The 21,340-nt window shown below is 38.6% G+C and overlaps 1 long non-coding RNA gene across 1 annotated transcript; it reads left to right on the top strand.

The window, feature by feature from the left end:
- The first annotated feature begins 17,814 nt into the window (after positions 1-17,814).
- LOC118558627 lies at positions 17,815-18,638 on the top strand. The gene is made up of 3 exons (XR_004928389.1): positions 17,815-17,866; positions 18,029-18,305; positions 18,597-18,638. It is a non-coding gene; the product is annotated as an uncharacterized LOC118558627 (long non-coding RNA).
- Positions 18,639-21,340: the final 2,702 nt, after the last annotated feature.

The following is a 21,340-nucleotide window of genomic DNA, read 5'->3' as shown; positions in this document are numbered from 1 at the left end:
TCTCCTGTGGAACCAACTCCCAGTTTTGGTCCGTGAGGCAGACACCCTATCTATTTTTAAGACTAATGTTAAAACTTTCCTTTTTGACAAAGCTTATAGTTAGAGTGGCTCATACCCTGAGCTATCTCTATAGTTGTGCTGTGATAGGCCTAGGCTGCTGGAGGACATCAGGGTCTAATTTTCTCACTCTACTGATTTCTACTGTTCTTCAGTCTACTGTTCTCCAGTTTTGCATTGTATTACATTGAAATGACTGTCATCATTTCAGCTTTTAACTTTTTGCTCTCTCTCTTTTTCTTCATAGTAGGTACACCTGGTCTGGCGTTCTGTTAACTGTGACATCATCCAGAGAAGACGGCTCACCCGCTACTACCATCTAATGTAGAACAGATTACTAGATCAATGTGTGCTTCTGTGCTTTTTTGTCTCTCTTGTTGTGTCTCTGTTCTGTCTTCTGTAACCCCAGTCGGTCGAGGCAGATGACCGTTCATACTGAGCCCGGTTCTGCCGGAGGTTTTTCCTTCCCGTTAATGGGTGGTTTTTCTTCCCACTGTCGCTTCATGCTTGCTCAGTATGAGGGATTGCAGCAAAGCCATGTACAATGCAGACGACTCTCCCTGTGGCTCTACGGTTCCCCAGGAGTGAATGCTGCTTGTTGGGACTTTGATGCAATCAACTGGTTTCCTTATATAGGACATTTTTGACCAATCTGTATAATCTGACCCAATCTGTATAATATGATTGAACTTGATTTTGTAAAGTGCCTTGAGATGACATGTTTCATGATTTGGCGCTATATAAATAAAATTGAATTGAATTGAATTAAAAACGACAGGCAGAAATAAATAGCATCACAGAAATATATAGGGTAAAAAAATACAAAGGAAGAATAAAACAGACAAAATATTATAACATGCACATAAATAAATACTTAAAAAATATAAGTAATAAATAAATAAAGTTGAAGATTATAACAGACAATAAATAAATAAGGTAATTATTACAAAGGCGAATAAATAAATAAGCTAATTAAAAGAGATATATACATTTATGTCTCACTGTATAATTTAATTTCTACCTACATTTATTAATTTGGTGGCAATTAATTGTATGCTTATTTATTTTTTGAGCATTTATTTATTTCTGTATTTATTTTTAGATATGGAAGACTTGGTCCTCCATACTCGACGACCTTCTTTGTTACAGAAAAGCGCAGGTGGAATATTTATGATTTTTTTTTTAACTTTTTCCGAATCAGACCCAGTCAAACCGCGACATTGTTTCACATTCCGTCCCTCCTTCTTCTTAAAAAAAAAGCGTGTCATGCTAAATTAGCCGAGCTAGAGTGTTACTCTTTCAGTTTTAAATAAAACATAACAGCAACAGACACACTTACCGAGGGAAGTTGTTGTCAGCTGTTTTATGCACTGAACTTTCTGACCTGCTGGTTTACATAAATCCAAAGAAAACCTTTGACCACCGCTACTTTCATTCATGCATCTGTGGTCAGTTTGAGATTTTCTTTTAAAAGTTAAAATGATTGAACACCGATAAACCTCAGACTGGTAGATTTCTGCTTTGCAAAGACCCGCCCTACTCTCCTTCTGATTGGCTAATGTCCTAGCTCTGCCAGATTTTCATTGGTTAAGCGCAGATTCTGTTTAAAATGTTGAATAAAAAGTCTACACGGAACATTTTGCGCTCATTTTCCAATTGATGAAAGTCCCTCACAGCGACGGAGAACATTAAACCCCTGATAATATTACTTATTCAGATCAGAAGGGGGAGGAATGTATCCCCCCCAGGGATAAAACATGAATGACCAGGGGGGGATCCCCCCATCCCCCCCAGCAAATCGCACCCTGGTTATAGGTATCTATCTAGTCTATCTATCTAATCTAACTAGTCCACTAACAGTTTCTAAACTTAGTGTGAACAATAATGTAATGAAGAAAAGTTTGCATCGCAATTATCTTTTTGCAGATTAGTGTGACTGTGCCCACCTCTGCTCGTTGGACTCCATGCTTCCCTAAAGTTTAGTTCAAGTTATCTCTGTAACAATAACATCCTGGTCAATCTCTACAGCTCATTCATCTTCGGTGGTTTATGGTGAGTGAAGGCCATACCCCTTCTATACAAAAAGGGACCCAAGTGTAAACAACCCTTAAAGGGGACTGTCTCACAGTCAGGCTTTCTCTGCTGTCTGCAGCATTATCTACCCTACATTCTGCACCTCCTGCACACACTGGATAAAAAGGAAAATATTCAATTTACATTTTTAATGTGGTCTTATAGAAGACTGCCTTAAATGTTTCTTATATATAAAATAATCCAAACAAATTTAAAGAATCTCTATACATTTGCATTTTGTCAACTCAGCAATTAAGAATTGATGTCTTTAATGCCATAGAGAGCCAAACAGATTTACTTTCACAAGTGCAGACACAGAACTAAGAGCCACTATGAGCCAGGACTGAGACAAGGAGCCGGACACAGAGCCATCCAAGGAACCCCCACTACCACTCAATTTCTAAGCAATCTTTGCAGAGTGTTTGAACAAGACTCTTAAGCAGCTTCTAAAATACAAATACATGGAATGTTTTTTCTATGTTATTTTTTATTGTCCTTATACCTCTTTTCTGTCATTGAACTTGATTGCTCTTTTGGAATTTTACTCTATTATTTTCCTTTCACTTCTTCATCCCACTGTCATCCTAAATTTACAGATTCTCCTCATCAGCTGTTAATTGTTTCTGAAATCGAACTAGCAAGAAACGTTTACTTCACAAGAGCTTTTTGGGTTATGCCTCTTGATCTCTCAATGGGCATGTTTTGCTCCTGCATTTAAAGTCCTTACCAAAAGTGTTTAGCAAACATCAGGTAAGAGCAATCTGCCATTTGTCTCGGCAGGACAAAATTGCTTTGTTTTGAAGGAATGCGTGTGTGTGTGTGTGTGTGTGTGTGTGCGTGTGTGTGTGCGTGCATGCGTGTGTGTGTGTGTGTGTTGCGTGCGTGCATGTGTGTGTGTGTGTGTGGTGTGGCAGTGTGAGAGAGCAGGCAGGGGGAGGCGTGTGTGTGAGGGCTGAAACATTATGCAGTGCCTATGGGACAACTTGGCTTAAGGGCTTTTTTTAAGGCCTGTCAGGAGCATTTAGTTCTATGAATACTTCTTACTTTTGTCTGTCCTGTGTTAACAGCATTTTTGGCATAAATTGGACTTTATCACCATTCAAGTTGGACAAGTTTTACAGTGTTGGGATTGTTGTGCCTGACAGCTATGAGGTGGACATGAACATGGGATAGATAACACACTACTACAGCCCTGTGTGTCAGACTCCAGGAGTAGCCCCTCTTTAGGACTGCCCTGGAGGAGAAGGAATGTCACAGATAGAGCCCCCCGACTCAAATAAAACCACTCAGCTTTGCAAATTTTGCCTCTCTTACCCACTGGAATTCAGGTATCAGTATCTGAGTTGGTGGGAGCGGGAGGAGGGGGGGTCTTTTTGCTGATCAAAACGGACATCTTCAACATTCGAAATTTGGCTATTGCAGCTCTCAACAAAATCAGCTACCGATGCAGTCAGCCACAAAAAAGACAAGCTGGTTGTGGGTTTTCTGAGTTTTGCAGGAAAAGCTGAGCGAAGTCGACTTCCTACAGCCACACTGGAGACACAGAGGTTTGCTCAGAGTGTCTGAGGCCAAAACGAGTACCTTTCCACTTCCTTCAACGGCCTGAGTCGGAGCGAACATCATCGCCTGGGCTTGCTACCTTCCCTGCAACAGCTCAGCCAGGTGCCGTTGAAAGCTGGACAACCTGCTGTCACCAGAATGCAGCACATTAAAGGATACATTTTGCTGGAGAGAAACATAGGGAAAGTAAGTTTGGGATGAAAAGGCCACTAAGCTACCTATTTCCATGAAGATTCTAAATACTGGTCTTCTGATTCACTCATTGCACTGAAATAGGAATAAGTAGTCAGTTAAAAACCTCCTTGACATTCTGTTGGCTGCTAATAAAAGGTAGTTAGTTGTTTACACATAATACTTGTTTTAATTCACTCTGCAAACGTCTAAATATGACGTTTGCATTCATTTAAGATTAATAAGGAACATTAATGTTGATTAATGATATTTTGTGGACACTATTTAGCTAGTTGCTTTGTTGTTAGTGTTAGAAAAATGTAAATGTAATCATTTTATTTTTATCAAGCTATAGGCATTTGGTTTAAGAGTTTGCTTTCAGGAAGGTTCTGTGGTTTTTAACCTTAGATGAGGGAGAGCAAATGGTTTTCCCAGATAAGGAATGTCTCCTTTATCCTGGAAATCCAGGTTAAAGTCCTGAAAAGGTAGATTAAAAAAAGGGAAATCCAGGTTAAAGTCCTGAATGGTAGATTAAAAAGGGAAATCCAGGTTAAAGTCCTGAAAGGTATATAAAAAAAAAGAAAACAGGATTAAGGTCCTGGAAATGATATAAACACAACGCAAAAGTAAAATAGGTTGGGTTCAGGACTAAGTAGAAAGGGAAATCCCAAAGGGGATGACAAGTTTATGTATCAGATTGATCCAAGTAATTTAAAATACTTGGGGAAGTGGAAGAAAAAGTATAATGTAGATGGTGTGTTGAAAGTGAACAAATGGGAAAACGTTGTGTGTCGGTTAGAAACAAGCGCTAGTGCAAAAACAGGAAGTAAAAAACAGAAAAAACTAAAAGAGCTTGAAATTGCGCAGTGTTGGTTAAATCAAGCACAAAAAAGGCAGGTTGCACGAGCAAAAAATAAAGCAGACCATCACACAACTGTAATGTCCGTGCGCTCTGAAGATAATGAAACACAACCGCGCGGACAGAGACAGCTCCGACCAGAAGGAGGGAGTGGGGTGACCGATGGAGAGGCGCGTCAAAGCCCTACTTCATCACCTATTTGGTCCCCTACAAGTTTAGGCTCTAAACAAAATAGAACCCGCCAGAACACTACTTCAGTAACGCAAACTATGGTTGCAACTGAAGAAGACAGACCACCACTGTATAAGCCTTTAAATGCTCCCAAGGATGTTTCAAATCTGTACCCAGACCCGGATGGACTGAGCAAATCAGATCATTCGTTATCTACAGACCAGTCCAAAGGATTGTGTCCTATCGTGCAGGTCGCAAATCCTAATGTAGGAGCTCAGCAGCCCCAAACAATCCCAGTTTTCCATCTGTGGTCGTTAGAGGAAACCAGAAAGGCTGTAGAAGGTGTCATTTCTCCACAGGAAGATCCAGAAAGATGGACCCAAGACATGGAGGGAATTTATAACTCATATGATTTAAATGGAAATGAGTTCGCACAAGCCTTACAGTTGTCAGTGGAAAAACATTGGGAAAGAGAAAGGGCGAATCATACAGGCAGAACCCCACAAGGCGGAATATTTGAACATCAGGCACAAATGGGGATCGAACAAAGGCAGAAATAGGCAGCTCTAGCAAAAGCAGCACGAGCAGTTTTCCACAGAAGAGCAGATTATGGACACTTGGCGTCCATAAAACAAAAAATAGTGGAAGACGTAGACAAGTTCAAAATACGTTTTGGAAAAGAATATAGGTTTCACAGCGGCATCCCTCCCGCTGACAGAGATGAAATGCCATATCAGCAACAGCTAAAAAAAAAAAATGTTGATGGAAGGTTTCCAGCCATATATCTATGCGTGGGTTAAAAAACATATAGTTACACTGGCAACGTCTAATGTAACCACAGTGATGGAAAATGTACGTCAAGAAAGAGAAACACGCAAAAAAGGGAGTTGGTGCATCTGGAGGGGGGACACACATTTTCTGGGCAGATCCTATGTGTGATTCAGAAGAAATATTTGCTTTCCTAGCCACCGAACCCTTCAACGGTGTCGAGGAGGTTTCCGAGGAGGCAGGGGCGGTCCTAGTGACAGAGGGAGGTTTCAGCCCAAATAATTAAAAAAAACAAATAGATGAAGGATGCAGGAATTGTTAGACCATGCCCAGTGGATGCAGAAACAAGTACAGTTACAAGCCCTGTCACTGCATGAAAAGTGAGATTTTCGTCCCCGTAAACTACCGCAGATCTCCCTCATTTTCTGCAGTTAATGACAATTTGCAACCCGCGCTTGTCGCCGTTTGTCAGTGCCACAAATTGTCGGAACCGGACAATGACGTATGTGGAGAGCGATCAGCTGTACTAATGGCCCTAATTAGCATATGAATGCAGCGAACCCGCGCGGCTGGCCAGGTCTGGCTTGAATAACCTACTCAGTATTGGCTGAAACCACTATTTTCAAACAAGTAAAATCGCTCGTGATTGGCAGCAAAACCACACGTGGCCAGGCCAGGCTTGAATAAAATCGGTCGTGATTGGTTGGCATATATATATATATTATATTATATACATATATATATATATATATAAATAATATATATATATATATATATATATATATATATATATATATATATATATATATATATATATATATATATATATTTATTTATTTATTTATTTATTCATATTATGCTGTATATTCCTGTTATCCTACACTACTACACTATTATTAGGCTACCATCAAGGACATGAATGAATTTATACAGGAAATGAACATTTGCCAGGAAGATGTTTATGCAAAGAAAGAGCTTTATTAAAACAAGCACAACTATATACAACGCGAGGATCTGCCCACACATGCGTATCCAAAAATTACAACTCCGTGAACTGTCTGTTTGCCTCCTCGGGGTTGGAGGTAACTGGCAGCATTATCTCCGAGGCAGGTCCGATGTGCAGATGCCAGCTGTGCGTGGCTCTGTACTTCGGCGTCGCCTCTAACCGGGACTGCAGCTTAACGCAGAGTTCAGAGAGATCCGGCCTACGAAATGACGGCGGCCGTACAATCCATCCAGGGACCCCGCCAATGACGCCATCTTCTTCCCCAGACATGAGGTCGGCGGTGGCGGACTTCCAGAGTTCCACTTCCTTATCCGCCTGCACACTCTGCCTCGATTCCAGCAGCTGTAAAAAAAACAACAACAACGAATCAGTACTATGCGATGGGATGCACTGCGTATGGACACAACACATCTATCAATGCACCTGAAAAATAGTCACCAAATAAAGTCTTACCCTCTTTCTTCTAGCTCGACTCCGAGCTGAATTCTTGGCAGCTTCAGCTCCTGCGTACCGTCTCATAATACGTCTTACAGGCGGCTGGAAAACAATTAAATGAGAGTGGTATGAATAAAAATCAAACGCAAGTCACAGTAACAAGGAAGGAGAAAACAGTAAAACAAGTCACTTACACACAATGTCGTCTTTATCAACATCGTGTAAATCTGGACTTGCAGCTATTGCTCCGAGCAAATAGGAGGTCACCGCCTCATTATGAGGCGAGATTGGTCTGTGAAAACAAAATGTACAGTTAGGATCGGTATCTATCCGTATCTATTTCCTTTTACCGCAGTATTAAAGCATATTCTTTAAATCTTACCCTTGCTCCGGTTCATAGCGCCTGCAATTTGTCTCCGAGTTGTGAAGACGGCGTACTCCTTACTGTGAATCACAAAAAATACACTTTAATAAAGCTTGTTCTTGCAAGTTGAAGGCGAGTTGAACGCGAGACGTCGTCCAGCCATTGATCACTTACCAGCAGTTGTGGTTTTATTTCATCTTCAGGAGCGGTGCGCTCAGCACGTTTTTTTTTTTTACTTCTTCTTCTTCTTCTCTTCTATCATGGCGGATCGCAAGCAACTTTAAGGTGCATACCGCCACCTACTGTTCATGAGTGTGTAGCAACACTGTTTTACATCTATTAAATTCTATTTGTTAATTTTGTATTCTGAAGATAATAAATAATAAATAAATAATGCTTTCCTTAATCTATACATATCCTTTATATTTCCTTTATTTCCCAATAATCCTTTAAGACTCCATTCTTGGCCTGTCCTTTTATTCCCAACAAGTTTGTAAAATTGTTGAAGTTACATTTTCATCCATACTACTTTTAATTTTCATCCAATATACTAAACCTAATTTCATTCTTCTGAATTCCAGTGGAGTTTCTCCAGTCTCTACTAAAAGAGCGTTGATAGGTGTTGTTTTCACTGCTCCTGTGCATATACGTAAAGCCCTACTTTGTAATCTATCTATTCTTTGTAATGTTGTTTTAGCTGCTGCTCCATAAATAAAACTGCCATAATGTATTATTGATCTCATGAGAGCCCTATATATGTTTAATAATGATTGTCTATCTGCATCCCAATTATTTCCAGCCACAGCCTTCAGTAAATTTATAACTTCTAACTAAATAACACATTTTACAAAGTGATCAGTCCACAAGTGAAAAACCAGGAGACTTGTTGATGAAACTTCTGGCCATGATGCTTTTGTCATGGCAATCAACCTTAGAGACATAAGGATATACCCTTCTGCCACTTTTTAATTGACGGGTGATTAATGACCCTAATCATTTCCGGTCCCCCTTGATTTCCGGTCCCACCTTTGATTTCCGGTCCCCCCTCCCCATTTCCGGCCTCCCTTGATTTCCGGCCTCCCTCGATTTCTGGCCCCTCTTGATTTCCGGCCTCCCTTTGATTTCCTGCCTTACCCATATTATATTATTATCATTAATATGATATTATTATTAATATAGTTATTAACTTTATCATCGTGATTATTTAAGTATGTCTAATGATTCCTTTAATACACATCCAACTACTTAATTCAGTTTATCCACATCCAGTTATTTAATTTATCTTATACACATCCAATGATTTAATTTTTATCCACATTCAGTTATTTAATTTTTATACACACTCAATCTGATGCTTAGCAGCAGCATACCATCCATATTAAATTATGATATTAATTATAATACAATTCACTTTATAATTATATCTATTTATTTCAGTTGTACACATGCAATTAATGTATCTTATACACACTCAATCTAACGCTCAGCAGCATACCAGCCACACTCTACGTAAGCGTTTGCCGAATACCGATCCTACGTGGAAAAAACCTCCGTCCCGCATCGTTGTGATTGCGCTGAAATAGAGAATCCTTAATCTTTAATCCTGATATAAAGATTAATTCAGTTTGGAAGCACGACAAAAGGCGTCTTAATAGTGCAGCCGCTCACTCTTACTGATCACGACCCAAGTTTCACGAGATCTGTAGAAGAGAGGAGGAGCTGTGTCAAACACATGTGTGGCACTGCAGGAAGGGGAGACAATATCGATCCGGCATTTGCAGTCAGCAAATTCGTGCAGAGCGTTATCTTATCATTTTCACACAACAGCAAAACCGTCCTTTCAACGAGCATGACATCCTTTCATTGTTAGTTAATAAACAAAAACACCGAGCCTCTCTGTTATCTTTATCAACAGAGTGTCTGGTCAGCGCGGATCAGTGGATGGACACTACACTTCCTGGTCAGCTAGGGAGCCGAACAGGAAACCTCCCTCTTATCTCAATAAACCAGTGACCATCGCCGCTCAGTGCGCCACACACCAGGCCATTGTTAGTTAGTCAGCAAAACAGGAAGCGTTTCAACTTATCTCAATAAGACACTGCTCAGCGCAGGTCGTGGTATCCGGCGTCAGTAAAACTTAGTATACCGCTGGAAGTCACGACTCTCTCGGTAAACGCATCCTCTCAGTACCAGAAATGTATAAAAATGCTCATTCGGTGCAAGGTAATCATCACTCGGCATCATGCCAGAAACCTCTTCAGCTTCGGTCCTCACTAACGCTCAGATCCATCCCGAGGGTCAGAACGCAAGCTCCAACCCACAACATGGCATACGCTTCTTTGGTAAGTTCTAATGAATATATTCTAACGATTTTTAAGTTAGATGTTGAATATACGGTGGGGGAATCCCCCTATGACGCTACTGATCATGTGATACCTTAGTAATGTCACTTGGGGAATCCCCCCTTACGCTTTTCGGCCGTGTAACAATAAATGTTTAATTATTTTTCAGACCTCACAGGTGTGGAGCAAGAAAATGTACTTTTAACACCGTTGAACTACGGTAGGATTTACTTTCATAAAGATAAAGTATTTAAAGTATTTAAAGATACTAATACGTTGTTTTAACCATTTTATTTTTATTATCTTAGGTTTTTTTACATGGGAACGTTCTATAAGGTGAGGAAACACTGAGCTAGCAATATATTCCTTGTAATGGATAACTTATGAAAAATAAGTGGTTTGTGTGTTCTTTCTGTGGGGTTCCTTGTTTGGTTACTTAGATAACGAAGGAGTCCTCAGAAGAACTTGAAGTGAAGCACACCTCCCTCAGTCGGGGAAAAGTTACAGAAATCATCTTTTTCTTTCGCCCGACGGCTGTAAAATCCTTTTTGCAAAATTAAGATTGGTTTGCTTTTCTACATTGAAACGTTTTACAACATTTTTCTTTTTAATGTGCATACTGTTTGTTTTCAAAGGCTATTTCTACCACAAAATCCAAGAATCAAACCCTTCCCATGATTACTGCCACTTTTCAGTTCTGCCTCACATAGGTTAAAAAAATAACTAAACTGAGAGAAAAAGGTTATATAGATGAATTAAAGTAATTTATGAGGAATGGCTGAAAAACGGTTGTGGAGTTTAATGAAGAAACTGCATTAAATATGAAAACTTAACACAAGCTATCATCATGAAAAAGCTAAATGTTTTAACAAGGTCTGCTGTAAATGTCACAATTTAAAAGACATAATACAAGATGTTGATTATGTCAAACTTCCATGAAGTTGAACTTAGTTATCTGCTGCAGATATCAGGGGCTTCTCATTTTACCTCACTGTTGATTCATATAACGCATATAACACTTCACATACTAAAACACAGTTTTCTTGTTTAACAGAATTCTTTCTTTCTGAATTTTTACAACATTTTTGACATTTGAGTAAAACGTTTAACCTTGGCTGAACAGAAGATGGGTCTTATTATCGATATAAAACACGTCAACCAGCTTCTTGGGAGTCAGGGTAGGAAAAAAAAGCCTACTCTGTGCAACCATCACAAACTGAAAATCTAACTGTTCTGGGACTTAGACTGGAACTGTGTGCTTCGGTCAGAAGAGACTAAGCTTTAGCCTTTTGGAAACAAGCACTGCAGCAGGGTTTGGGGTCAAACAATGCATTAAAGGTTGTGGTTGTAACATGACAAAATGTGAAAAACTTCCAGAGGTTTTGAATACTATCTTATTTATTAGTAAATTAAATCTACCTGTGTTTAGTTTTGTTTCTTTGTTGTTGTTTTTTTGGAGCCAAGGATTTCGGCATATCTGTTTCAGAGATTGGTTTCTAAATCTGGTTTACTGAATAAAACATAGAAAGTCCACTATTACCATCCTTAAAGCAAACAGTCAGCTTCACCATGATAGCACGTTAAAATTCATTGCGTTTAAATAAAAATAAACAAAAGTAAATTGTAACAATATGGTTCTAATTCATCAGATCTTGACTAATTTAACCTTTTTCCTACTAGGTTTCTAAACATTGAATGCTTTTGCTCAGGATTCCAAAATGTGTATAACCAATAAATCAGTTTTTCTCACTAATCTCTAATTTTGTATCTTAAATGAAATATTTCTTCAAAGGAGCAGCTAAAATGTTCTTTCTTATTCTTCTTCTGATAATTTAAGTCACACACTATTACACCCCAAAAGTTTTTTTTTAATATCTCACCTTTTATTTATATATTTTAGTAAACCCATAGTCTCTTACAGACGTTCAATTTATCTTTGGATCCTCTTAGCTAAAAGTATTAACTGAGTAGGTCAGTAATACGGGGCTGCTAAGAGCAAAATGGATTTAACTATAAGATGTTAGAATGTATAGACATTTTTAGATGATACTCTTCCACTTCATATTTTTATTTTTGGGTCTCATGTTTAGCTTGATTTCTATATGTTATGCCGCTACTGCTCAATAATTCCCCAATTCTCGGATGAATAAAGTACATCATGTGTTATTTGAGTTTGTCCAAATGAATTGATGCCCTCTGAAAACAGGGCTTTCGCTGTTTAATGAAAATGTATTATATAGGCACACCATCACTTAGTTCCTGGTGTACTTTTAATACACGTAACTGCCGTATGCATGTATCAGTTAAATATCAGCTAACGTTCTTACAGTGTGAAAGACTTCAATTTCAAATACATTAATGATGAAACTATATAAAAATGATTTCAGTGTAGTCTGAAAAGTTATTTGAGTAATTTAATTGAAAGTTTTATAATGTATTGATTAAATTTTTATGTAAAATGTCACAAAATAAAGGCTATATGATAAGAAACACTGCACAAAAAGATGCGTAATTTTTTTGTCACTGTTGTTAAATCTGACTATACCAGATATTCTTTTGATTATTTGACTCCATTCTGATTTCAGTTTCAAATGAACAATCCTTTATAATTTCAGCACATAGTCTCTTGCAACTAGGTCCTCCAAACACAAACTGTTAATGCTATAAAATAATAACTTGGGTGACATTCGTAAACGGGGCTCGTAAACAACTCAGCAGGTTTTTAACCACTGAAATTAGACCCCTTATAAACTTCATACTATCCATCCTCTTTACCCAACACAGATTCAAAGTCCATCCATTTTCTGACCCGCTTAATCCCTCATGGGGTCACGGGGGTTGCTGGTGCCTATCTCCAGCATTCACTGGGCAAGAGGCGGGGTACACCCTGGACAGGTCGGCAGTCTGTCGCAGGGCAACACAGAGACAGACAGGACAAACAACCATTCACGCACAAGGAGAATTTAGAGAGGCCAATTAACCTAACAGTCATGTTTTTGGACTGTGGGAGGAAGCCGGAGTACATTCAAAGTCTGATAAGCAATAAAATATTTTTCTGCAAGATTACCCTAAAGGAGTAATAACCGGTGGGTTTTTATAGCATATATGCCGTAAAGTGACAAACACACCCTGACCTATTTCACACCTTAGCCCATAGCCCAGAAAAAAGTGAGTGCCTCATTTTACATTCAAGTCCTCACTTTACTAGTAAAATTAGCTAAATTATTTGTCGCTCAGCTGCAAGTACAGGGAGGCTAAAGTTACTATCCCCACTCGTATTGTATGTTGGGTTCTTACAACTACAAAATACAACTTTAGAAAGAAAAGAAAAAAGACTCAGGTTTTCAGGTTTTAATTTGATATTTTTCCATAAATCGACATACGATACAATTTTACTAACACTATCAATCTGGCTGAAGCCCTACATGAACGTAGGCCGGCTGAGGCCTATTCATTTGTTGTCGTTAAGCGTGAACTGCACTGATTTTTCCTCAATCCGGCGCTGCTCTGTAAAGACGGTGAATAATCAATAGTCCTGGGGGATTGTGATCCCTTTCATCCATACTTCACAGCATAAACGTTGAAAATATGCTAACTTTACAGGTTAAAATCTCTTAAAAAGTCAGAAGATTGAGCTTCACCACAGATATGCCAACAGTAGCAAAGTGGACGTTCAAGCTTCATTTGATTAAACATTTACGCCAATGATTTGTAGATTTTATCAAAGCAGTTGAATGCAAACTCTATAAAACAGCGGCATTCACAGAGGGTTGCTGGGTCTAGTTGTGTTTGTAAACTAGATGAAAACTAAGAGAAACTTCCATCCTCCACAAAACTCCACCTTTAGTTCAGGGTTCATCCTTAAAACTCTGCCTTCCTACCAGGGGTCCGTTTCTACCCACTTTTAGCCATTTAGCCCCGGATCCTGCAGCGGAGATGTAGCTTTAGGGGTTTTACAACACTGGTTTAGCTGTTAGAGAGTCTGGTGTTCTGCGGCTGCCTTTGATTTCACAACAAAATCCAACAATTTTGTGTTTGTCAGCAGTTTTGTCGAGTAAAAGAAGAAGTTTAGACAATTACTGCCATCATTCAACAAGAAAAAGCCACTTCCAAACCTGTTGATTTGACCAAAGCTCCCACCAACTAAATATGACCCCGGATAGAAAGCCCCAGCCTTCTCTAGTCGTACACAAAAGCAAGACCTCAAATCTGAATTCACAACAAGCAGCAACGGAAACACATTTTGTGTTTTTGTATAAAGTAATGTAAGTATTTCACTCTTTTTAGTTACAGTTGGAAAAAAAGAAAGAAATAATGAAACCACCTTCCAAGCAAGAATCACTGAAATTTAAAGCTAGATGTATGAAACAACAACTTTAACACAGATGATAAACTCTACATTCAAAGCCAACTTCACTGGACACAACTTGACTGAAGAAATGCATACAGAAGCGTGGGTAAATAGGAAATTATTGTATATATTGCATTTTACAATACCATAACTTTTATTTTAAGCAAGTTTGAATGACCAGTAATCATCATCAAGTATTTTACCTTGCAAATTATTATATATGTATAGAGCACAATACGTGTTGAGCATGTGCTGCTGTGCAGGTTGGTGTAGGTGACAACATCTGAACACCTGAGCTTCATCTGAAATGATTAAAAAACTAACTTTGAACTAATGCCGGTCATCTGTGTCACAGAGCAGAGTCTGAGTGAGATTTGTTGCTAATTCGTATTTTACGAGGAATTTGCTTTGGCAATACAGCGAGCAAACATAGAAGTAGTGTGAACAATACAAAACGGATCAAAGCTGTATAGGAATAGGCAAGAACACCTATTTGCAGAGGAAGAAATGGCAGATGTTTACACACTCATTATTCCCGAGTTTGTGTTGCATTGCAACAGATTGAGATCGTTGGGATTCAAAACTGAGAAAGGCAGAAAAAAAACTATGTGGAAAAGCTGCCACCACCATGTTTCACAGTGGGCATGGTGCATACAGGATGCAGTGTTAGTTTTCCAGCCCACCAGTATTTTCAGTGTTAGTCTGATCTGGCCAGTTTCACACTTTAAATGGGACTAAAGACTCTTTCAATATATAATATGTCATAAAGGTCGGATTTGCAGTGTATGATGTGCCCGGGAAACCTCCAAATAAAGGCCCCTTAAAGGCGTCTGGATCAGACATTTAAATTACCCCAGTTGACTCCTCTCCTCGATCTGTAAAAATCAGACATTTGACTTCTGAGTAAAGATGGAAGGTAGCATAGGTCTGGTATTACTAAGGCCACAAGCACTTATGTGCAAATGAAGGATAAGCTTACTCTGCCATCTCATATCTTACAGTGTTATTTCTAAAGGCAGATAACCCTGAAAAATCACCTCTGGATTTTTATTTTGCGATTGTCTCAAAAAGAATTTACAAATTGAAAGGTATAAGAGGCAAAGGCAATTTGGATAAGCAAGAACCATATATAAATAGAAATGTACAATGGATGCAAAGGCATTTGTACTACTTGAACTGTTTTGCATTTTGTCAAATTATGATTACAAATGTCAGTGTATTTCATTGGTATTTTATGACATTGACTCGTACAAAGTAGTGCATAATTGTAATGTGGATAGAAAAGAATCTGTGGTTTAAAAAGTAGTTTTCAAATGCAAATCTGAAAAGTGTGGACTGCATTTGTATTCAGGGCCTGATATTCTAAGATAAAAAGAAATGGCTAAATTCTAGTCAACACAAAGCTTATTGTTCAATTGAAATCGGAAAGAGAGGGGCATACCTTTACCAGGACATGGTCATCAGCCTAAACTGACGGGCTATCACTCGCAGAAACATCTCCTTCTTTAAATTTATTTTTCAGAACTACCTTGAATGTAGTTAATCACCGGGAATGCAAAAAAATTAAAGCAAATTAAAACTTTAACAAAGAAATAACCAAAATACCAAGCAAAATGTCTCCCAGGGAGTACAATGTGTCTCATCGATACATAGGTTATTATCTTATTTCAGACTTTTGTTTTCTTTCTGATCCCTTTGGCAATGCAAATTCAGTTATTAATGCTTTTAATTATATACAACGTTCCAAATCTCTACTTTTTAAAAGTGACTTGACTCATAAGTATTTATCAGCACTAGCCATGATTTTAAATTTATGAACTTCTAGTGTCTCTCTACCCCTGGAATTCAGCATCGACAACAGTGTCCAAAACAAGATTAGAATTACAATTTTAACCAGTGTTGTATAGTAATGAAGTAAAAATACTTCACTACTGTACTTAAGTATATTTTGGAGAACTTTATACTTTTCTCGGGTATACATTTTTTTGATAACTTTTACTTGACTATATTTCTGAACTTAATTGCATACTTTTACTTCAATACATTTTCAATGTTTGGTTTAAGAGAGACTCGCCAGTGATTCCCGTTCGGAATCGCAGGCAGACTCGCAAGTGTTTTGACCCCACCTACTGATTGACTGCGACAAAGTTGGGACTTGCCTGGGCTTGTTCATCACCACCAACAGGATAAGAAGCTGGTTCAGTGGTAGGGCAGGTTAAATTAACCTTGTGGTATAGGTAAAGCGTCTAATAGCAGAGAGTTTTCTTAACTCAATGATAACCTGCAGGTGTATCTATTAGCAAGTTTACCACTTCCTGTAGGTTGGCTGGACCTGGTTTATCAATTAACCGTGTTGTTAGTATACACCCCCTGGTCTAAATTTTACCTGCACTTGGTTGTGTACAATTTTAAAGTGCATAGCACCAGGGGCGTCACCAGGGGGTGGCCAGGGGTGGCCATGGCCACGCCTGCCGATGTCTTGGCCACCCCACTGACCACCCCACTCGCCAGTGTAAATGGTAGTAGCGTCAGTTTAGCATTTCATCCCATTATGCACAGCCAGCAACACTGCCGCTCTTCTTAACCTTCTTGCACACCGTAGCTCACCCTGCCGCTCCCCCGCACGTCCGCCCTCCCTCTCCCTCTCCCTCCCCCTCCCTTCTAGCCGCTGTTGCGTTCTCATGATAACTACGGCTCAGCCTTCAACGGTGATAAAAGCGTGAGAAAGCGAATAAGATTAACAGTAAGTAAGTAAGTAAGTCAAATCATTTGTTTGTAAAAGAAGAGGGGGATATATTAACTGTATCAGCTCCTGTTACAGCGGCTTCTGGTGTCTTTTTGATACGTTTTCAAAGAGTTACGTAGCTACCGTTGTTAGCTGGTGCTTCTGTATGGTCTGTGTGGTGGATGATCCCCCCACCACCACATCGTGTTAGTATTCTTTCTTTCTTTCTTTCTTTATATTATACTACAGTTTGGGTTATTTCATTTAGACAGGTATTTTCTAATGGGTGCACACTTTGGTTAATGACTGTCTGAATGGTTTATTTACACTTGTTTTTTTGTTTGAGGTGCTGCTGATACAAACCAGCTGGAGGAGGAAACCTGGATCATACCATTTGTTTGTTTGAAAGACTGACAGGGGAGACTTGTTTCAAGTTGTTAATTAGTTAATTTTGTCACTTAAATATTCATCTATTATTGTTTCTGCTAAATAAGAGTTAGTTTTGCTTTATTTGTTTCATAGAATGTTTTAGTTAATTTTGTATTTATTTGTTTTTTTGTTATGTTGTGCCTCCCTCATGTGGTAGACTTGGGTTACTCCATCCCTATGGAGACAAATTTCTGCCAAAACGTTGCACACAAAAAAAAGTTTTGCACACAAATAAAACTTGTTTTGCACACAAAAAGATATGTTTCACACAAAAAAATTGTTTTGCAAACTGTTCGCCAACCTTGCACTCAAAATATCATTTATAAATTTTCCTCGAGCACAAAACGGTCTCTGCTCGCACAAAACAGCCTCTGCTCGAGTACGAAACAATCCCACTACCGCTGCGGTAAATTTGAGCCAAAAGTCACGTGATGCATTGAGTTGTTGTTCAGACTTCCCGACAGCAGGGGGCGCACCCGAAAGAAACTGAAACGCGCCGGTTTGGCTAAAGAAGAAAAACGTGACATCACAGCTAACAGCATTAGCACCCCACAGGTAACTTTCAAAGCTTTCCCGGTGAAAAAGTAATAGCTCACTGATAGATCATGTAAGATTTCAGTTAAAGGCACTGTTTAGTTTTATCTCTGATCTAAAAATGCTGTGTAACGGACTTTTGAAAAATAACGTATTTAAACCATGATTTAACTCTCCTTTCAGAATTCAACGTGTTTGGAGAGACGTGTGGTGCGCAGGAACAAACATATACAACAATGTGCTGCACTCAGGAGAGGACAACAGTTTGCTTGAGCTGTCAAACATGTTAGATAACTTCTGTTGTCACTATTTATTTATCCCAAGACTACAACTAAGTTTTCACACCATCAGCAGTGGCTGAGATGACCATTCACTCAGAACTGAGAGGAATCTGACACTCAGTCAGTTATGGGAGATGGGAAGCATCCAGCATGGTGTAGTAGAACCAGAAATCACAGAGGTAAGATGGATTTTTTTTTTGTGCGTGCTATTATACAGTTTCTCACAATGCATATATTTCAAACCAGAAATGAATTTATCTGATCATTCCAATACAACAAAACATTGAATACATCAGAGAGGTGGCATTGAAACTGTTTTCTTTGAAATGTGTTTATTATTAAAATAATTAATGGATTTTGGAGTCTTTTTTTCAATCCTTAGCTCCATGAATTAAATTATATTCAGTAAGTTGTAGCAACAGAATCATGGCCTCTTTTTTACTCTCTATATATCTCCATCTTTCTTGCAGGGACTCTGCCTGCCTCATATTGACAGTGGACTGCTGGATGACCCACACTGTGGGGTCACTATTCCTGAAACTGGCAATGTGTTGAGCCCCGAACAACTGGTAGCACTGAGGGCAGCTATATATATGTGTTGCTACTGTCCAGTATGACCAACACTTTACGAGTTTAATCTTATTTTGGTTACCATTGTTGCAAAAGGTTTTCAAGTAATAAAATCTAGCCAGGAAAATGTAACTAAGTTAGTGTATTCACTGAATAAAAATGTAGAATTGCTAGGATTGTGATAGTAAATGTGTAAGGTACTGTATAAACCTTTTGAAAATGCTGAGGTTATTGAAAAAAAAGGGGCACATGACCCCTTTTTTTACTAAAACTGAGGATGCAAACATTGTGAGACAATTAAACCGTCCTTTATTTTCCACATTGCATAATAAACATACCCTTTGATAAACTCTTCATTTCCAATTCTTACCAATATTAATCAAAGTGAATACACCTTTTCTAACAAGGATTGCTTTTATTGTTGAAATTAAGACTGAAAGAACTCCATTAATTCTCCAGGTTTTTCCCAGTAAACAATCCATGTATTAACAATAAAACGGGCTGTATTAAAAAAAACTGGCTGATGAAATGGATGAAGCCAAAAATAGGACTATGAAAAACAATTTCTGCATGTAAGACTGTCAGGAAATTTAGAACAATCTCAAACCTGGCCTTTTTTTCCTAACTTTTTTTTGTTTTAGCCTAAACGGCTCCACTAAGAGCTATGAAGGACATGCTGCAACAGTTACTGATCAAAGTAGTTAATACTGGGAACTAAAACGGTTACATATTAAGTTATCTTTTAACAAGCCCAACTCCTCGTGTGTTTAAAGATTCCATCCAATCCTGAATTGTTCAAGTCTTGGTAGTCTCGTGATGGAAGTCGACCTGGTAGACTACCAGAGTTTATGTAGGAGCCTTCCATCCAGCCCAGAACTTTGATGGCCTTCACCTCATCAGTGGGTGCTGGAAAACAGATATGTGTTATTGTTATGTAAAGGATAATACTGTTAAAGAAAAAAATAAATCACCACTTCGATGAAAACAAACTTTTCAAGAAAATATCTGCTCATGTGGCTAATTCCAGCTGTGGTTTTTGCCATGGCCAAACCAATTTAATTAAGTGCACAACACATATTTGCAATTGGGCACAGATGACCTCATTTTTACTTTGAAGAAATTAAGGAGTTAGAAAGGTAGTGAGATATAATCTAGATCTGCTGCTATATGCTTTACTTGTAACATTCATATTTATGTTAGAAAACGCAATTTTTAATTAATTTCCTTACCAATTTTCATATAATCAATATCCACTCGTTGCAATTATTTTAAATTCATTAAGAATTCGTTTTGCACATAAGCATACATGCATTGGTTTGACAGTTTTAGGATAAATTACCAAATCCAAACACCAATTTAGATTTACACCAATAAGAACAATAGACAGTCATTTGAAAACAACACACAAACCACATGATAATCTGTTAACAATGCATTTATCTGGGTATCCACTCAGGTACTATTTATTTGACACAGCACAGTAAAAGCAGAAGCCAACCACAGCGGCTGCATTACAAAGCAAAAGTTGTTTTAGCATGGCGTTCAACCTAAGGCAAGCTTTCATGTTATTTGCTCTAAAAAGTAACATGGTCCCTTACTGTAACATAACAGGGCCTTTAACTGAAATCTTACATGATCTATCACCATAGTGAGCTATTACTTTTTCACCGGGAAAGCTTTGAAAGTTACCTGTGGGGTGCTAATGCTGTTAGCTGTGATGTCACGTTTTTCTTCTTCAGCCAAACCGGCGCATTTCAGTTTCTTTCGGGTGCGCCCCCTGCTGTCGGGAAGTCTGAACAACAACAACAACTCAATGCATCACGTGACTTTTGGCACAAATTTACCGCAGCGGTAGTGGGATTGTTTCGTACTCGAGCAGAGGCTGTTTTGTGCGAGCAGAGACCGTTTTGTGCTCGAGGAAAACTTATAAATGATATTTTGAGTGCAAGGTTGGCGAACAGTTTGCAAAACAATTTTTTTGTGTGAAACATATCTTTTTGTGTGCAAACAAGTTTTGTTTGTGTGCAAAACTTTTTTTTGTGTGCAACGTTTTGGCAGAAATTTATCTCCATACATCCCTATTTAAGCAGCCTTTTGTTCTTTGTTGTAAGATCAGTTTTGTTTGTGTTGAGTTAGAGTTCAGTTGACCTCAGATAACTTGGGCCCAAATTTGTTATTTATCCTTTGATTTATTCTTACGTTAAGTTTTTGTTTTGTTTACTATTTTTGGAAGAATTAAATTGAATTCTTTCCTACTTTGAACATTTTTTTGTCCTTGTTTGAGTCTGGTCCCTCACAGTTGGTGTCAGGAGTGGGATCATTTTTTTTTCTCTGAGAAGAAAAGTTTCCAAAATGCCTGGAAGGGGAAGAGGACGGACAAGAGGAGGACCCAGTTCTGAGCTGGGTGAAAGAGAGGCTGTTGAGGAAGGTGGAGCTGTTGGTGGAGTGTTTGACATGGAAGAGGAAAGGAGTGAACCAACACTAGCAGACTTGGCCAACCCTCTCAGAGCCCACATTGGACATCAGAAGGCCAAAGAGGATCACTGGACCAAAGAAAATGCTAAGCAACAACAGAAGTTTGAGGAACTGCAACAACAGTTTAGATTGTTTAAAAGGGAGAGCCAACCTGAGACCACTCCCGCTG

The sequence above is a fragment of the Fundulus heteroclitus genome, unplaced genomic scaffold, assembly GCF_011125445.2.
Source record: "Fundulus heteroclitus isolate FHET01 unplaced genomic scaffold, MU-UCD_Fhet_4.1 scaffold_137, whole genome shotgun sequence".
In the NCBI taxonomy this organism is placed as follows: Eukaryota; Metazoa; Chordata; class Actinopteri; order Cyprinodontiformes; family Fundulidae; genus Fundulus; species Fundulus heteroclitus.
Note: the sequence above shows the minus strand (reverse complement) of the source record. Positions and strands in the feature narration are given on the sequence as shown.